The 20,590-nt window shown below is 39.0% G+C and overlaps 1 protein-coding gene across 1 annotated transcript in view; it reads left to right on the plus strand.

Annotated features, from left to right (window-relative positions):
* The first annotated feature begins 725 nt into the window (after nucleotides 1-725).
* SPTLC3 (serine palmitoyltransferase long chain base subunit 3) overlaps nucleotides 726-20,590 on the plus strand; it is a 148,701-nt gene continuing 128,836 nt past the window's right edge. Inside the window, exons 1-4 of the mRNA XM_054630083.2 lie at nucleotides 726-826; nucleotides 922-1,200; nucleotides 1,287-1,517; nucleotides 5,970-6,047. The gene's annotated coding sequence lies outside the window, so the exon portion shown is untranslated. The remainder of the gene's footprint in view (nucleotides 827-921; nucleotides 1,201-1,286; nucleotides 1,518-5,969; nucleotides 6,048-20,590) is intronic.

Raw genomic sequence — 20,590 nt, forward strand, 5'->3', positions numbered from 1 at the left:
TAAACTTTTTCACATAAAAATTAATTTCTGTTTGCAGAGCCACACTGAAACACTTTATGCTGGCTTATGTTACTGAATCCTTGCAGTGACCTGTAGGAAATTTCTCTGCAGGCTGAGGGGTTTTGTCAGAGAGTTGCATGTTATCACCATAACGATGCTAATATTTTGACTCTGTCTCACAAACCAAATATTGCAGTACCAGATTACTTATCCTGAGGCAAAATATTTTGATCTCACTTCCTAAATGAAATCCAAACATTTTTGAAAGAGCAGAGCTTTTCATTCCAAGAATTTCTTTTCTATCATAAGTGTATTTCAGTGGAACAGTCCTGTGCCATTACTTCTTCCAGTTACAATTTCAAAAAGCACAATTTTTTAGATTCTCACTTGCTAGATAACACCATACTTTTCTGTGTGTTTTTTTTTCTGAATAAACAAACCATAATTTAGAGTTGTAACGAAGAAAACAAACTTTTCAACATTGGTCTTACACTGGCTGGTTAGAAAATGTTTGAGGAAATGTTTTGCCAGGTAAATACATTATTGATTATTTTAGAATAAAATGAACCAAGCTGATGACTAGGCAAATAAAATGGGTCAATATTTAAGAGCAGTTTTGTGAGTTCTACACAGAAAAAGCCAATAGCAATGAGATTGTGGTGACAAATATGCTTGAACAAATGTGGTGTTTCTGATGATGTTCGTGACCCATTCCCTTATCTCCTCAGCATATTGAACAATAAAAGTAAGAAAAACTGCTGGCATGGCCTCTGGGAAGTAGCTGTCTTGACCTGAAGAAACTCAGAACTTATCTGAGAATGACAGAGTAAGGGGCCAAATTCCTTACTGCTTAAGGTTTTGGGACATAAACTAACAAAAAAGAACCATTGGAATCTTAAATTTATAAACTTTGCATTTCAGCTCAACATTCCAGACATCTCATGTGTTAGAAACATGGTGACCTGAAACTGGAACTTGGCCTATGCTGACAAAGGATCTATTTGCTAATCACTGAGGATGATCCAACTGGAGCATTTGGATGCCCTCAGCACACCAGGGTGCACAGTCTATTCCGAAATCTGGAACAGACTTCTGGAAGGCTGCAGATTCAGATGAACACAACAGGCATAAATTTCTGGGAGCATAAACTTCTGCAACCCTACCTAAGTGAGAATAATTGAATCCATAGATTACTATGAGGTGATGATTTTATGTTTTTACTTTGTGCTAAAAATTAAGCTGCAAAATTGGGTTAATAATTCTGAACTTTTTTTTTTCCCCTTCAGCTCCCTTTCATTCATTCCTGGCTGAGCAAATGAGCAAATGAAAGGGGCATCTTGCAGAAATACAGTTAGCAGAAAGCAATGTAATGAACAAGCTTGTTTTGGAAACCGTGAAGTGCTATCATCCGTAAGAATAATTCTGAATAAACTCTCTGATAGCCTCAAGCCCAGCCTGTTCTTTGTGGACTTGTGGGTAATTGCCACAGTGAAGAACATGCATATATTAAATTACAGGTATGATTAATTTTTTTTTTTTTATTTAGTTAAATGCATTAAATTTTATGCTTACTTCACTTAATGTCAGCATAAGACTCCAGGCATCCTTGTAATGTAATAACCATTGGTGTCATACATACAGCTGCTGTTCTGTCACAGGTGACAGCACAGATTTGCATTAATGTGAGGCTATTATTAATAACACTAATATATTCAGTTGTAGAGATAGTGCATATTGCAAAAAGGTTATTATTTTTGATTAGTTTAGTCTGACTGTTTTTTATACTTCACTGAATAATGCCACATTTGGAAACAGCCAGCCATGGGTGTGTCACCTGTAAAAACAAGCACCTTGCATGACTGTATTAAGTTCAAACCTTGTTTTTCTTTGCTTGGGTTCTGAGCCATGGCTGCTACCACAAAACAGATTAATAACCATAGGATTAGCAGAAAATACATCCTCTGTGTGTGTGCTGCAAACGGTATGGCTGATCCTTAGGAGATGACAAAATAAACTCATTTATGCTTCAAGAGAAGCAGAACAGCCTCACAGACCAGCAGAAGTTTCCTTCCTATTTCACAGAACCATTCTGTAATCAGCATCTTAAATTGTATTATCTATAACATAAGGTCAAAATGCAGCAGCCTGGTGGCTTACGTGAACTGCAAATCACTGCCCTGGTAAAAGCTTTGCAAAGAGACACCACAGAAGTCACCCAAACTGAGACAAGCATGGGAGAAAGCTATGCTTTTAAATACAGAGCAGCTCATATCACAAGCCAGCTGGCTGAGAATAAATAGTTTGCAGTTCTGAATCAGTGGTAATTTCTAGGTGTTATTTCTCCTTGTATTATGCAGTCAGTATGAGGCAGAAAGCATTAATTCTCAGAATACTTATACATTAATGTTTAACACAAAATATACCACAGACAAGAAGAGGAGTGTTCAAAAGCAGCAGACTGACCTAAGCTACTTCTCAATCACAAGCCTCTTCAGGATGTTTTGAAAGTCTCAGCCAAAGGGTTTGGTTTTGTTTTGTCCAAGTGCAGGCAGGAGCAGAGACCTGGTCGGGTGTGCAGAAGGTGTGTCCTGGAAATTTTATTGAAGTGAATATCAGAGATGGCCAAGGTGGCTGCTTGGTTTTGGAAACAGGGTGTCCTGCCCTGCCAAGGGCTGCAGCTTCTGGTCACTTTGTGTGACCTGGAGGTAGCCCCAGGCCTTCCCTCCCTGTGGCTGATCCATCTGTCCCTGGAATTGGTTCCCAGTCAGTACAGTCACGTCTCTCTGTGGTTATTAGTGTCCACTAGGATGGACATGGAGGCAAACAGAGAGACTGGGGGGCATTTTGTGTAACACACTGGAGAAGGAGACATAAGCAGCAGGTGCTTCTGGGGGTGTATGGTTTAGAGACAGGACATTTTGTTTGTCCAAACAATTTGCCAAATGTTTCTTACAAATCCCATATCTAAAATAGTAAGATCTGTTGAGTTTCTCTAGGATTTATAACCATAATAAGCATAATAAATGACTGTATTAGCATGGGGTGGTCAATAGAGTTTTCTTGAAGTTATAGATAAAAATTAACAGCAGAGGAAAGGAAATCCTTCATATTTACACTGTGGGAGCTCTTGTGTTAATTGGCACATAATCAGGTACAGCTGCTAATAATCAGGCACCTCTTAAAACTGCCACACAGAGTACTGCAAATGCAGCCTGAAGAGCTAGAAAATATGTAAATATTATCTAAAATTCAGGTTGCTGGATGAAAGTCTTGTTTTCTTCTATGCTTATGGATCGCTGATCCTGGGTTCTGCTGATGTCAAGATGAGACACTGTGGGATTGCCTCATATCATAAAACATCTCTTCCCCTACTTGCAGGTCACTGAAAAGTATCTGTCAAAATACACTTTTTTTTTCCTGTGTCCGGTATCTTGATCACACCAGTCTCCAGAGCACTCAGTTTTCTTGATGGGATATTCTGCAGATTCTTTGATGGATCTTCTTTTCTTTCTTTTATTGTTTTCCTCTGGAGAAATTATGCACCACAGCTTGCCAGAGCTACCCCACAGTCACACAACAACAGGCAGGTTCAAACAAGAATATAAACTCAAGAAGGCAAATTGTGTAGCAACAAAGGATTGAGCTCTTGATAACAACCTTGGAAGCACTTACAGGCACAGCAAAAAATCCCCAAACATTTAGGAAACCTGCAGTGACTCTAATAACACCCTCTTGTTCTAGCTGTCACTTAGGGTTTTTTCTATCAGCTATCAGTCAAGGGGCCAATTCAGCCAAATTCTCCCTCCATGGGGTTGGATTTCTGAGTAGCTTGTCATCCTGGTGTATCCATTAACTTTAATATGCAAGGGCTTTCTTGTTGCTATTGAATGCAAACAAAGCCTGGAGGATGTTTGTTTCTTTGCCCACTTAGGGTCTCCTGCTCCCCTGCGGCCCTGGCGCGGGTGTTGCACGTTCACATTAGCTAATGCGATATCTCTAACATGGAGCATGACAGCTCTGGTTTGTGAATAAGGTTGCTGAGGGGTGAGCTTTTCCTGTTCTCTTTAGAAGGTGAGCTGAACTGCCTTTAGAAGCCTTTATGTGATGTTTTATTAACCCCATGAGTCTGCTTGCACAACATTTATGTCCTTTGGCTTCATGACACTTTTAACAGTGACCATGCAAGTGGCCATGTTGCTACACACTAGTCATTTCAGGGTTTGTTCTGCCAAACAGAGATATCCCAAGGTTTGTGTTACATTGCTTTAAAAACAGCTTTTGGAACACATGAAACACCTTTTCTTGCAACAGTCGTAGCTGTGACAGCTTTCATGTGTGCCTTTACAAAGCTGCATTTTTTCTTCTCTCCAAAACACCCTTCTCCATCTTGGCCTAGGTGTTCCTCGCATTAATATTCATAAATTTGATATTAATTAAGTGTGAGATATGGTCTCTTCTATTATCTGAGGTTCTTTCTTCTCTTCATTTCTGCAGCATGCTGATTTTATGATTTTCCCCCCAAAGAAGTGAAAGGATAAATGAGTAAATACAGACACTTGTGTAAAAGCTGGTGCCACGTGTTGCCTGGTGACTAATAGCTGTCAGATCTAAATTAGCCAACCTGCTCTGGAGACAGGTGATTAACAAATAGGGACCTCAGGAACAGGGAAAAGCACAAAGGGGAGGAGATTAACAGAGCTCACAAGAAGGAGTAAGGGTCAAACACTTAGAGAGGTGTAGGCTAAAGTCCTTGTAGTAATAATTGTTTTTCTTTATTACTGCCTCTTTTTGCTATTTATTGCTATGCTGATGAAAGAGTTTCTACCTTTCTGTTTTTTGTAAATGCCCTTGTTTTCTCCCTGGCCTGACCCTATGGTTTGCTTTTTCTGATAGAAATGCAAAGGGTTTGGATAGGGGTTTTTTAATTTTGTTTCAAATGTGTTATTTTCTTGAGCAGACCTTACTCTGTTTCATGCCCTTGAAAGCACAATAGAGTGTGTGCAGAGTGAAATCAAAAGTGGTGCAAAGAAGGTCTTGCAGAACATCACACTGATGCTCCTTATCAGTTATGGGGATGGTTGTTTTGTGGGTTGGTTTTCAGTTTCATTTTTTTACAAGCTCATCAGAGCCAATAGGTACTGGACAAATCCTTACACCTTGAAAATTTTGCTTGGAAGCATCCTCTGCTTTTTCCAGAACTGGTGTGTACATTTGATTCCATTTTTCAATATACTGAGTGTGAAACTTTCTCTTTGAAATATGCAGTAGTTTCTTTTGTGTCTACATACTGATTCTACAGAATTTTTTTTTTCAATTTTCCAATAAGAAAGTGGCTTTTGATTGAATAAAAAATAAATATGAGGAAAATAATAGAAAGCTGGAGAGAATGAGAATAGAGTGTAAGAGATTTATTGAAAACTTTGACGAGAGGAGCATGTGTGGGAAGCTGTCCTAAATTTGTGGTTACACTTTAAATTCTGCCTCAACAGTACTTCAACTACTCAGTATTAATGAATTGGTTTTGCCTAGATTGTATTTTAAGCTTGTAGATGTTATGTTTATTTATTGGTTTTTAGGAATGCTATGCTAAAGAAATATGAAGTACCAAAAATAGGGCACAAATCCACTCTGAGGTACTGCTGATGATCTCATTTACAGGAAAGCCCAACGCTGGGTTATTTTGGATATACCCTGTGTGAATCTCTCTCTTTATTTACTGTGTAGTCAGCATTAAAAATAACATTTCACCATATGTGAAGAAAAAGAAGTGATCAATACAAAGTCAGGCTACCTGCCAAGGAGGTTTTGTTTTTAAAACTTGTTTTTGTTTGTTTGGGGTTTTTTTCCCCAAATATTAAAAACATAAAAACATGAAACAATAATACTATTAAGAACTTTAGTCTGTGTTGTTTGAAAAAGAAAAAATTAATCCTTAAGTGTGACTTTTGTGCTGTTCTATAATTCACTAGGGTGTAAATCCTGACAACTTTGGAGCTTTTTGATACTTCTGAAGATGCACATGAAGAGCTGTCATGCCTTTTCTGAAGGTAAGAATAGTTACCATGCTTTCCTTTGGAGTAAAGGGAGAACCATTAAGCTCTACTTTCCTTAAATCCATGGTTTGTGGGTATCCCAGTTTTCCTATATGAAAAAGTGCTCTAATCAATCAAAAGATTATATTTGATGTCCCCCTGAAGCAAATAGACCTTTTTACCTCCTTCAACTGCAAGAGTGGTTTTGGAAGTATCTTAATATTGCTATGATGAAATATACTGCAATTGAAGTAGAACCATTTGGGCTAAGAATGACAGGACTTTTTTCCATTAACTTAATATATTTTTACTTGCTATAAGTTTGTGCTGTGGTTATGATAGAGACAATGCTATGAAGGGATGAGGAGTCTGGTGCATTTAAGATCATCATGATTCATCTCTCTCAAGAGAGAGCTCAGAAATAGAAAGCTTACTGAAGACAGTTAATTCTAGTCCTGTCAGAGGATTTTGGGACAGCAATATTGAATGTTAAAGCAGCAGATATGAAATAAACACAAAGTTTCATTGGGAACAACTGAAATAGATGAATTTTCCCATTATGCTTTTCCTATCAGATATTAGAACAAGTTCCCTGTTGGTTGGAATGTGTGTGTCTGTTGGTTAGCCCCCATCTTCCTTGGTATTTCTGATGTCCTCAATTTCTGGGACTTCAGTAAGCTGTGCTTTATTTTTCCGGTTGGAAAATGTGTAAATTATAGCAATTTGCATAAATTGTACATAATACTTCACTCTGGCTCTTTTGCAAATGTGAAAGCAAAGCTATTGTGTCTATTCATGGACAGTTTGGCTGTTTCATTCTGTCCCTTATGCCTGCAAGGGAAAACCTGAATTATAAAACTAGAGATGTTCTCTGGATGATACTGTGGGACAGTTACATTTTTCCTTTAATTTTAAGCCTCCTTATCCTATTCTTGATATGGCTTTCCATCCAAAAGGGCTCTTGAAACACACTTTTCTGTGAATATTTCCATTTACTCTGTCCTCAACTTGCTACTCACAAATTGTATTTCTAATAAACTTTTGAATCGTCATAAGAGAGAGATATAAACTGAATGTTTCTTATACCTGTCCACGAAAATTGCAGTATAAATCCACCTTGGAGGCAAGAGGCAGGGGAGAAGAAAGTTATGTCTCTGTTGCTGCAAGTTCTGGCTTTGATAGCAAGCAGACCAGGTTAGTTGTTGCTTACCATCCTAGAGGTTGTCCTTGTCCCTCTCCTGTGTCAAGCTGGGCTCATGCAGAGGGGTGTGAGTGCATGAAGAGCTTAGGGTGAGCCTCAGGCATCCCAGGGAAACCTGGAGCTGGACTGGGGGCTCACATGAGGTGAGAAGCAGAATGAAATGTCAAGCACTGGAACACTCATTCTGGGGATGAGGTGGTGAAGTAAAACAATGCTGCATGTCACATACTGAGGGGAAAACTCTTTTCATCTGCAGCTTCAGGATGGGAATGATGAAATGATGGTGATAAGGGTGCAGTTTGTGGGGAGGACCAAATATGAAGCAGGCTGAAATTAGGCTGCTGGTCAGCTACCTATGCCATATGAAATAAGTATACATGGTTTTATAAGAGCTTCTGAAAGATGTGCTGAACTAAGAGACGTTCTTGATGGTATGAAAATGGCAATGCAATTTCCTTCCCTTTGCTTCTGCCTTCTTCTTCTTGTCTCAGTTCCACCTCATCGAACGCTTCCCTTTTGTCGATCATGTGAGAAGCACCATTTTCCTAGCACCTACCAGCATATAAGCCTCTCTCACTTTCCACCTGCTTCCTTAAAGATTAGTTTCATGTTATGATCCACCAAAGTAACCCACCTAACACCTTGCTGCAGAGATTGCAGGAGCAGTTTCACATCGCTGACAAAATCCCATCAAAGCCGGAAATTGTTTTCTTTATGTGAGTGGCAAGGCAATTACCGAGCTGAGTGACATGAGTGAAGGAGTGCATTTACACCAGAAGCTATTGCTACAGCAGAAACTACTGGCAGGAAAGCAGTGACTGACATCCCTTGGCTTATTATTATGGGCCTTGTATAAATGGAATAGAAGCAATGACTGTTACTGCATTTCTAATCAACAAAGTGCTATGCCAGTAATTAAGTTTCGACTGACTCGCATCTCCTTTCTAGGCATTAATTGGAGGAAGATATGCAGATTGCTGGTTAATAATAGAATGTTTATAGTTCTATAATAATTTTCTTCATGTTTATCCATTTGTTTGATTGCTTGTGTGGCAAATATTTGATCCTGGATGTGTCTGTTTAGCCATCAGACTGTTTATAAACATCATTGTTTATTGTGCTAGTGACATCTTAAAGCTCTGCAACTTGCAGAGCCTAATAGCAGCAAATGTAGAACTTTATTTTGCCATATAGAGGAAGGCCTTTCAAAGAAAACTCCAGATTGTCCAAGCCACATATGGATGTCAGAGATGGGAACAGTGTGAGCTGCATGCTGAACCTATTTTAAACTCCCACTCATGATTTCCAAATGCACTACTCTGTCAAAGTGTAGGCATAGAGAATTTTGGGTGCTACAGCACTCATGTAAATAAAGGCTCCAGAAATCTGTTTTGTCAGAAGTGTTAATAATGTTGTTACAGTTTGTGGTGATGCAACTAAAATTGGAACCTAATGTATAGGTGCAATTAGATTGTGACTAATTGTAAAATAGATTTATGATGTTTACTGCCCAAAGCCAAAAAATTGACAAAAGCATTTTTATTTTTTTGTACAGGGTGACAAAGGGCTTTGTGGGGAGAGGAAATACCCATGTACACATAGTGGCAGACACATGCTTCATCCATTGACCCAAAAGCCAAATCAAAATGCATGTTCCCACACCTTTCAGTAGGTGTTGGTACAGGAGAGCAGCTCTGCACCAGCCCAGGTTTCAGTTTGTTCTGCACCCACTCATTTGCAGCTGTCTGGAATCTGCCATCATTGCATGTGAACAAATTTACTGTATTATTGAGCTGGGACCCAAACATCCATTCCCTTTGCCTGGCTTTGTCAGTATATCAGCTTTGCATGGATGCAGTCCTGTCCTCAAGAGTTCTCTAAAGTGTGCCTAGTCCCTCTGTTCTAGTAAACCAAAGATAAAGTATTTGGCCAGAGAGACAGCCAGCCAGTCTTCTTATACAACAAACTGTGCTGTTTGGCTTAACTAAGCTACTTCCTTGCACCTCCTGGGGAAAGAGAAAACTGCTTGGGAGCAATCATCTTTTATTTATACTGAAGGGAAATACTGTTTCTTATAATAGCAGAGCTCAGGATTTTACATGAAGCCTCTAGACAGTTCTTAATTCACGAGGTGACCATCATGCACAGGAGTTAGCTGGTTTGAAGTTTTGTGCCTTTGGGATTGCACAGGATGGCTGAGTGCTGCCCTCCGGCCTCTTTATCCAGCAGGAAAAAATGAACTTGCTTAATTCTGATTTTCCCCTTGTTGCATCTTTATACAAATGACTCTCCATAAACTTGCAGCTTGTTTTTAATTAGTTTCTGGAAATACTGCTTTGAAAAAAACATCAAGGAGCTCTGGAGATCAAGTAAAAAGCCTTATAGGTGTTTGCTTTTCTCCTACTCCCCATTCCTTTGACATTTTAGCGAACAGATTAATTTTATATTTGAATGGCTGCTGCAATTTGCAGCATTGGGTGAAGTCTGGGTATACCACATTAGGCAGTGGCTTGGGACTGGTGTCAGAGAAGGGCCTCTTCCTAGAAGACCATCTGCTTGCCTGTAGTTCACAGTTGAATTTACAGCCATTAAAAGTGCTTGTGACGCTTCTTCATTTTGGAGGTACTCAGTGTGGATGGGATGGAAAAGTCTCAGGCAGCTCCTTCTGCATTCATGGGCAGCTTTCAGTCTGGGATTGCATGTGGTCACACAGACACTTGGGTTTTGTGCATATATTGCTCCAGGTAAGCACTTGATGGGGCTGGTTAAAGAAAGCAGATGTATGGGAAAAAATCTGAACTGCAAACAGTGGCTTAGGCTCCCACAGAGAAGTGTCTAGGCAGGAAATACTGTCAATATCCTTCAAATACTTGAAAAATACTTTAGACATGATTTTACTTTTTCAGTCTTGTTTCATCTTTTCCGGAATTAAGAAAAATTATGAGAACCTCCAAACTACCTTTTTAAAGGCCTTCCATTATAGGTCACTCCTCTAAATTTGGTTTGAAATTGCTTCTTACTCTCTAGGAAAATTTGATTTCTCAGTATTCTTAGTGGAGACAAAGGTTTGAGTTTGTAACTATCTCTCTGAAATCACATCCATGCCACAATAAAAATAGTTTCAGTAAAATATGAAAGCTAAACTAATGAAAGGTCTATGTACTTTTATAGTGGTTGAATAGTGGAAGAATGAGGAAGAAGAATGTGTTTCTGAATGAATTGATAGGAGGAACGTGCTCTTGGACTTTGGACAGGAATGTTTTCTGCTGCAATTCAAATCTCTTCCTTCTGTGATCCACCAATCTGGATTCCTGTCCTATGAATGCTTTGGAAGTACTACCTTTTTTTTTCTTGAGGGTCATTAATTCCAGTTCTGTAGCTTGTGTTTTCTAGGTCTCTGTGTTCTTGACTCTCCTCTACACTCTATCCAGTTGAGCTATAGACATCTACACATAAACAAACCCACAACTGTGATGTTTGAAGTTGAAGCTGCTAAGACACCCTAGGAGACTGGCTGCAAAAAAATCTTTAAATTAGAATTCTGTCTTTGCAGAGGCTTAAATCACTGCAGGGGTAAAACTGATACATTTGTCTAACAGCTTTCAGAAAGAAGGAGCTACATTTTTCCAGGGTGGTCCTATTCAAAAAGATTTCCAAACTCGCATACCTGCAATTAAGCACAGACTTTCATGTAGGTCTTAATGATACTGAATGGTCTTTATAAGGCTTGTTTTCAAAATTATCAAAATTCCTGTGGGACCATGGGGTCTGGATGTGTTGTGGTCTCTAAAGTAATATTCTCAAGGATAGAAGAGTACTATTATACCCTGGGAGCTGAAGCATCAGCTGCTCATTTAACTTAAAAGATACCAGTCAGTTTCCAGAATTGTCAGGGAAGGGGGACCACTACCTTAAAACAGTTTAGCCTGTTCTTTATTGCATATAAGGAGCCTTGAAGAATTACAGACCTAGCTGAGGTATGCCTGTTGTTATCTTAAAGAAAAAGCAAGGAAAAAATAGGGCTTCAGAGTCTAATTGCTTCAATCATACATGCATCTCTAGCCCAAGTCACTGGACTTTCTTGCTTCCACTTAATCAAAGGGAATTGTGATATAAGCACCACTCCATGGTGGTGCTGCATAAAAAGACTGTAGAAAATGAAGGGACCATCTACTATTGAAAGAAAATGAGTGGTTGTTCTGCTGGGTGTTGTGAGGCTGTTAAACTCAGTGGAGACCAATGTTTTAGGGGAGAAGAAACTGTTAACCTGCTCTCTGGCTAGAACTGGGAATTTTCATTGTTGTGAAAGGAGCTATACTGAAAGCACTGGTGTTTAAGGCTTTTATTCACTGGACGCAGAATTGCAGCAAATTTAGTGTTAAATAAATAAATAAATAACCAGACTTTGACTGGTTGGATATAACTTTTTGAGCCAACAGACCTGAGCATCTTCTCTGTTTCTTCTCCATCCTTTCCATTAGCAGAAAACATAAAATTTATTTGTCATGGAGCCAGCCCAGCTTAGCATATGTTTAAAAAAGTCATTTCCCCCACTCATCTCCCTGCCCCAAGTACAAGCTGCTTGCGCCATGCTCTGGTAGAGGTAGGAAACACCCTCAGGAAATGTCTGTGCAAAGACAGGACAGGTTGTTGATTAAAGTGCCTGTGAAGACTTCAAAATGTTGGCCTGGATATTTCTGGTATCTCCAGAATACGCCAAAACACCTGCACATCCTTCCAGATGCAACATGCTCTGTAAATGTTTAACTGTGTGATTTCTTTATAAATAACTAAGAAGACTTATCCTTCCTTTTCTCATATCTTCAAGCTTTCTACTCTCTTCCTGTTTATCTGGATTGCTTTCTTCTGCTGCCTGCCACAGTTGTTTGGTGTCATGTAACTTCCTTGCAGTTCAGAAGGAAAAAAAAGGATAATTCAAATATTAACACTTCTGCTGAGACCAGATAATATTTTAGCTGAAACAGCAGCATGAAAAAATTATCTTTATAGTGCAAATCTATTTAAATACTGTTTTTTAAAGAAAATAAGCTTTCTTCTACTGTGAGGAAGACCTCAACACCAGGGGAGGAAAAATGCCCACCCAGACCTTTGCTCTACTTTGCCTTTTGGTGTGCTGAGCTGCAGACACAAATAGATGTGTGAATATGAACCAGTCATTCTTTTTCCAAAATCGTATCTTGTTTCAGCAGATAATTGTGGTCTTCTGTTATGTATCATTTGGCATGTGCATATTCTCCTGTCACATTCCTTAGGTATTCCAGGTATGGTTTTGATGGATGATGTGTTTTGGTCTAGACTTCCCCTTTGATTGAAATTGTAATTCTGTTTTATACCAGCTGCTAAGCATCACAGAAGTAAAATTTCCTGAGTTTGGGTCATCTAAGTAATTTGGAGGGTTTAGTGGCTTACAAGACTAATGCAGGGTCTCTGCACAGGCATAAGTAGATTTACAGGAAGTGATTTTGTAGGCAAGAGTGCATTTGAAAGGTATTACTCCTAGACTGGGTATAAAGGTTTCTTGCTCTTTGCTGTATCTGAATGTTTCATATCTATTTGATGTTTCATCTCTTCAGATCTCTGGACAAAAAGCTGAAATCTCTTGTGGTTTCTCTGGAGAGTAACTCGCTTTTCATGTACACCAAGGAGTTTCCTTAGGCTGTGGGTCAACAGAAATCTGCTTTTCAACTTCAAGACAGCTAAAAATGCCAGGGATTGGGGAGAAGCAAAATATTTCTTAAAAGCAAAGGAGAAAAATTGATTTACCCATTACACTTCTGTCATCTGGTCATTGCCTGAATATCTCTGACTGGAAATCACAAAATGGAGTTATTTTCTTCATACCAAGGGAAAACACAATACCAAAGAACATTATTTTGTGTTTTGCTATTGTATTGCTATTATACTTTAGTATAAATATATGGATTGGGATGGAAGGTGCTCAGAAGATTCTCTGTCCATGGCTAAGAGTAGAATCTTAGTTATTGACAGACTGCATTTTGCTGATTCAGAACAGATACATTTCTATCATTTCAAAGAAGTTTAATCTCTTTGGCAAAAGGCTCTTCCCCAGCCTACTCAGTGTCATGAAGACCTCCAAGGATAAGGCATCCTTCTTTTTTAGGTCCCATAAGTTAATCAAGGAAACTTGCTCTTACAACTCATTTTTAGAAAGGTTTTCATTCCTGTTGTTGCAAAATGTACTGTAGCAGTTTCATCTTTAGTCTGTTTTTCCCTTACATCCCTGAATAACTCTGTCATTCACATTGAAGTTTTGCAAACTTGGTAACTTTTAGAGCATTTACTGTTCTGCCTTGAGAGAGGACACAGATTTCATTCAGCAGAAGTTTAGTGACACCGCCACAAAATGACATATCAACTTCTAGCTGGCACTTAGTCTTTTTTATAATACATAATTCTTTTATATCAGATGCTGACATAACCTTCAGGTTTTGGATAATTTAGGTGTGGGTGCTGGTGGGGGTGTGAGGAGGAAGGGGTAGTGAAGTCCAAGGGAATGGTTTCCATTGATGTCAGAAGGCTTCGCTTTCATTAACTCTGCTTTCAGTTGAAGCTTTTTCCCCAGAGGGGTGTATGACCTTCTGAGTGCTGCTAAACAGCTGCACTGCAATGCTAGCTGCCAGGTCTGCCTTCCTTGGGATGGACTGGTTGTGCCCTCAGTGTCAATGGAATGGCTTGTCTCTCTTTCCTGGGTGTTCCATAACGTTGGAATACAAAAATGCCCTCAAGGCATCCTAAGCTTTGCCAATACTAAGAGAAAAGAGGAAGGAGAAATTTGGTTCCTCTAAATAGAACTAAACAGTAAGAGATGTAGATGCTTTTACAGTGTTTCTGTGTTACTGTTGTCATTCTCTATGTCTAAAGTACCTTCCTGTACTGTAAGGAATAGCAGCACCTGGAATATTTTTTCCAGATTTGTAAATCTCCTTACAATTACTTCACTGACTTTTCTTTCCTATTTGATTTACCCATGACTTCCTGACAATATTTTTAGCTTGTTCTCAAGCTCACATTGATGTCTCTATGTGAATTAACTGATTAAAGTTTGTCATTCAGAATAAATATTTGCTTTAGGCTTACCTTTTCCCATCCTGCCAGTTTTCACAAACTGCAGCTTGTGTTTTGTCAGCTAAAGAACATAACTCCAAAAGCAAAAAAAGAGAAGAATGGAAATTAAATTATACCTCCAGTAAAAAAAAAAAAAAATAAAAGAGTTATTTTCTAAAGTTCTAGTTATCCTTCTGTGTGCCTATTTGTAGTGTGTTTGAGCAGTAGGAATACCCAAGATCTGCAAATTAGCAAGCAACAGCTGCTTACACCAGCAAGGCTGGTTTGTGGCAAGTGTGCTTATCCTTGGCTGAGAGATGAATCACCACAGAATGGTTTGGGTTGAAAGGAACCTTCAAGATAATCTAATTGCAACCCCTCTAGCTTGGGCAGTGGGACCTTCCACTAGAGCAGGTTGCTCAGAGCTCTACCCAGCCTGGCCTTGAACACTTCCAGAGATGGGATTACTCACACAGTTTATAAATAAGTAACAACAAAAGACCACTGAATGGAGCTGAAACATATGAAAGACCTTATCACATTAAGTAAATGGTAGTGAAGTGCAAAAATGTCACATAGCACCTTGTTTGTCACTAAAGGGTATCCAAAGGAGGCTCTTCTTTGTTTTTCATTCCTTCTCTGATCCCTCATTCCCACTAGGTGTTGAGGAGTCTGAATTAACTCTTCATAAACCTGTTTCCTTGGCTGGATAAAAGGGGCTTGGCAGTCAGCAGTCAGGTGGGGAAAGAATGATGTCTGTTCCCCTTTGGAACAGAGATCCTTCATGATGTACCATCAACTTCCAAGTCTCTTTTGGGTGTGGCTTTTTTTCCCGCAGGGCTTTAAACATTTTCGTGTTGGTGAGATTATTTTTTTCCTTTCAAGTCCTTGAGCTTGTAACTCACCTATCTGAACAATCTTACCTTTGCCTACAATTTTACTTTTCTTACCTTGGACAGATCTGCTCGATTTGTTTTTCATGGCTTATTCTCACAACTCAGCAATTTTCTCAGAAGTTGGAGTCAAGGTTACAGAGCTGTGCTGTATCAGCTGGTCTTGGATTACAGACAGCTGAACCCTTGAGATTACTGGTAGCAAAATGAAGACAAGAAGTTAATTCAGCTTACTGCTAGCAAAAAATCCCAAACAGTTTGGGATGAAGAATCAGAGTGATTGTTTCTTTCCTAGTCATGTACCATCAAAATTCTAGTCTGATTAAGTCTAGGTAATTTGAAGAAGCATCTTTTAATGAATTAGTCCTGAAAAGCAAAAATAGGCCTCAGGTAATTGCTGTCTGATCCATGATCTAGTGCCTGTTGGTGATGCTTGAAAAAGATTCTTGCCTTGCTCAGAGCTGAAGGGGGTGCATAGAGTGGGACACAGAAGTGATGATCATGGAGTCATGAGGATCCCCCTGTCATGGTTGTTTTCTCTAGGAACAATATCTCTTTAAGGAACTGAAATGGATTATGCTATTCTTTTAAACTCTCAAGCTGTTTGATAAATCTAGGCTGAGATACAAAGGGACCTGCAGCAATGTTTAGGCACAGACACATCCTCAGATTAATTTACAGAATGTAGCTAATTACAATGACAGCTTTCTTGCTTGCTTTTTTTCCTGTATCTTCTGTATGCGGTAGTCTATGGCTAATAAAACTGTCAATTTTCTTTTACTTCAATAAAAGGTCACCCCCTGACAACAGCCCTGTGCCTCCTAACAGCTACTGCCTTTATTAATATTTAAAATGTACACAGTGATATTTCCAAAAGGTCAGACTTTTAAAAGACATAAAATGTCATCCCTAATTCTTTTCCCTCCCACCCTAATTCTCTGCCTCCTCTTCCCCATCCACCATTTATATGTTCTATTTTAGGTGCAGTATTTAGCATGGCTTGTGTTAAATCAGATAAACATCAAATGTTTCCCTCTTGCAGTACTACAGAGAGGCAAAGGAGAAATTTGTCACTGATTCACAGTCCAACAAGTTGTGTATGTGGATTCCAGTTCTGGCTGTAGCATAGATTCCCTTGAGTTAAATGAGTAATTTGTTCTGTCAGTTCCTGATTTAAGAATGCATTTAAGCCAGGACTTACCTTCAGGCAGGTAGGGTCAAGAGGGTATCAAGGCTTCAGCTGTGAATAAGAGCTTAAACTTTTTCCTCCCTGAGGCTTCTCTTCTTCCCATCTAACACGCAGTCTACGAAATGGAGAAAGTAATACTTCCTAACCTCAGCTCTCTTTAGATGGCAATCTCTCTATTCAGGGTCAGTTTTTCCAAGTATATTTATCTAAACAGCAGCCTATTCTGCCTCAAAGAGAATTGAGAAGGGAAAGCATGAACTTTGTCTGCTGGCCAGGTCAGAAAATGGTCACTTTTTCCATGAGAAATATGATTATTAGGGCTTCAGAATGTCATTTGTCGCCTCCTCTGCCCAGAGACAGGATTAAAAAAATCTCTCATTCCTGGTAGAAGCTTGATCATGCTGTTACTTTTTAAATTTCTCCGAGGCTAAAGATTGCCTGTTTTGTGGTGAATCATGGATTCTTCACTCATATTGCCCAATAGGTAAGAAATACCCAGGCTCACAGGAGTCCTGGTGAATGAGTTACCAGATTCCTTCTGAAATCCTTTCACAGAAGTCTGAATTGCAACTGGATGATCCTAATTAGATAGCAATCCCTATTTTTATTTTTTTTGTGGAGGTTCTGCTGACACAATCTTTCATCTTCTAGACTGTGACTGGTTATAACATTGACCTATAAGCACTCAACAAAATTAATCTTCAGAACAAGATGAAACATCAAGGAGCAAGCTCTTGTTTGGTGTTAAGTTAGTTCCTCTGCTTTTTCCCACATGTTAGGATTGCATATGAAGATACTTCAAGAACTGATCCCTCACCAGTTACATCATATTTATGTCATCACTGTTCCTCATTCTATCACATACATTTTTTTTTTGAAATTAGGTTTATTTGTATAGCTGATTACTTTGTCATAATTAACAGTGTCCTGGATCAGACAATCCAAAAATAGAAGTGAAGGGCTGCTAATACAGTCATCAGTCTCTGATAATAAATTATCCAGTGAAGATCTGTCAGTGCAGGCACTGGGGAAAAATGTGCAATGAACAGAGTTCAAGCACAAGGAGTAGTTGCTGCTGTTCCTTAATGCCCATGACTGATCGACAGCAGATTGTTATTCAAGTTCTTCCTTCTTTCAAAGAATATGGTGAATTTTTCATGACAGTAGTCTATGCTGAAAGGGACTAATGGCTAGTATCCATCAGCCTAATTTTCTATAAGGTAATTTTAAGTCCAGCTGAGAGTCAAAAATAAGATTTTGTAAGCCTTCAATTTGGTTTCGGTTTGTTTTAAAGGATTAAGATGATAAACAAATAAATGCATTGGTTATGATAATGTAGTTTAGTTAAAAAATAGTATTTCCTGCTGTGGTTTGTACCTAACTTTGAAGACTGTAAAAATGCACAGGCATCATGGCTGGGTTAAACATATTGCATACTAACTAGCTTGATAGCCTCAAAGTTAGGTGTTCCTCTGCCCTGAATGGTGGAATACTGATTTCTATAAGGAGGGGAAAGACTGTTGGGGTAAAAGACAGGCCACCCACCTTGTGTGCAATACCAGATCAGTGCACTTGGTGACCGTGAATTGAGAGCCCTGGATCAATAACCCCTGCAGGTGAAGGAGATTCAAACATACATTTCTTGGTTCCCAAGGGTATGTCCAACTTCAGGTCATAAGCAGGTGGTCAGAGACAGATGTGGAGATGGAAGGGCTAGGAGTAAACATGGCATTGCTCTCCCAAAATATGACTGCAGTGCAGTAAATGCTGCTTAAAAGAGAGTAAGAGCTGTCAAGAGCCATCAAGTGCAAAAAGGATCTGTGAGCCCTTGTCCAACACGTGTCTTCTTCAGGCTACATCCAAGTATAGCAGGCTTGGAGTGTAGGGAGGAAAATGTCATTGAATTGTTAACATTCGCTTCATTTTCAGTTTATTAGAGGGCTTAGGCAACTCCCAGCAAGCCCTTACTCCTCCACTGTGCTGACTTATTAATACATTTTTAGGTGTTAAAGTCTTACTGTCCTTTTTACAGGGTAATTAGACACCTAGCTTGAATTGTGAGTTTTCCTGGGTGTCCATCATGAGCCTGAGCCAAAGAACTTCTGCAGTAGTTCTGGCAGTTCAGTTGTGGGTAGGTGTGGTGCAGGTTTACTTTGGAAGCAATACAGAAAATTATTGATCGTGTTCTAGGGTATTTGGAAGTGATACTTAATGATTGGAAGCTCTGGAGCTTTGAAAATTATTTTGTGTTATCTTTAATAATGGATTACCAGCATAATGTGTGAGAAGAAATGCTTTGTCTGTGTGAATTTTGGCCTAAAAGTACTTGGGACCAAGTGTTAGGGAACTGTTCTTAGTATTCCTTGGGGATGTTATAAATACCAGTGTGAGAATTTCAGGCCCTAAAATCTTCAAAAAAAGGAAGTGATGAATAGTGAGTAATGAGCACAGCTGGAACAAGACTGTTTGAAATCAGGAGCACAGTGATGTTTGATTGTGATTTTGGGGAATGTAATCTATTTGTGAGCTTAGCAATTTTAACTCCCTTGGGTTTTATAGCTCTACTGATTTATCTTTAACTACTTTGCTGGTAGTACGGTTGAAAATATATCTCTAGTGATATGTTCCTAATGAAAGCATAAATAGCTGAGTGAATGTGGCTGGCATGTTCCAGGCAGCAGGAATTTCTGAGCCCAGTGAATGGTGGCAATGACTAGAACAAAGCAAATTAATGATTAGGGATATTTTTGATCAGAACTTCTTAAAGGACCTAATGTGGCGACAGCGGTGCTTTCGGCAAATGTAATTGTTATTGAGCTGGTCTCTATTTTAGGGAAGGAAGCAAGGAAATAGGAGTACATAAATAGTCTGAATAGCCTATGCTTTATTTTTTTCAAAATAATGCTTGAGTTTATTTTAGCTGAACTGGCTTTTTCAAATACTTTCTTTAGCAAAGTAATGAGTTTAGAATTGTAATGAAGCGCTCCATTTAGAACTAATATTTATTTAAGTCTAATTCTGCACATTTTACTTTTGCTTATCACTGGAACGGGTTTTGCTTTGTGTTAGGTAAATTGGATTTTGTCTGTCTACCTGTGCTCAGTAAGCTGAAGTATTTTCTGACAAATCAATTAATTCCTCATTGCAAAACTCTACCCACCTGCTCATCAAAGCCCAGGCATTTTCAGGTAGACTTAGCAATCAGTACTGCAGAACTGTTCAGGATTAACAATTAGGTGTGATTAATTCTGTAATCACTGTACCATGGAGGTGGCAGACATATTTATGGCGCTTCCCAGCCTGATCCAGAGTTACAACTCAGCTTGCCTTTGTCCCAGCTAAATACCTTTTACACTAGTGTAGAAGGCCTTTGAGTTTAGCCTAATTGTCTTTCTGATTACACCATCAACTGTGCTAAAGGCTTGCTGGAGCCTTAACCAGTGACAGCTTCACTGCACATGCACAGACTCGATCTTCTAACTCCCCTCTTCATCTTCAGGGGCTCTTTAATTCATAATGTATGGGACAGTAGACTAATGAGCACTATCAGAAAAACAGGCAATTGCTTCCTTTTCAATTCATGGCAGAGTTATATGTGTCTAGGCATCATTTTCTTACTTGGGTTTTTTTGCCCCCATACTGCTGCTTCTAAACAAGCATGCAGTTCACAACAAAAATGCACAATCTTTCAATTAAATCTACCAAGCAATGACCCACCTTAAGTGATGTGATTTTTATTTGCAAAAATAAAGTTCAGTGAAAGCTAAGGCCACCTGTCTGAATAGAGCAGCTGAGCCCATCTTACCTGTGGACAGATTTGGTCCTGCCTTTACTCTAGACCTCAATGCTGTATTTACTAGTTTGCCTGCAAAGCAAATTTATCTTGCAGCTATGCTCATTGCTATATAGTCAACATTAATGAAAGCAAATACAATTACTGCAGGGCTCCAGCAAAGGAAGGGCATACTCTTCCCCTTTTCCCACTTTTTAATTTTGCACCTACTAATCTTTATTAAAAATAAACAGAACTCTTGTCAGCAGAAGCAGTTTTCTTATGTGATTGGGAAAAAAAGAGGGATCTAAGATAAGCAGACCTGAATAGAACTGAAAGGTTACTGAAAGCCTATGTGCTCCTGGTTTTGAAAGCTAAGTCAAAATTTATTTTAGCCAGTCCATCTCACTTGGTGTA

This window comes from Agelaius phoeniceus, chromosome 3 (genome assembly GCF_051311805.1).
Source record: "Agelaius phoeniceus isolate bAgePho1 chromosome 3, bAgePho1.hap1, whole genome shotgun sequence".
Lineage (NCBI taxonomy): Eukaryota > Metazoa > Chordata > Aves > Passeriformes > Icteridae > Agelaius > Agelaius phoeniceus.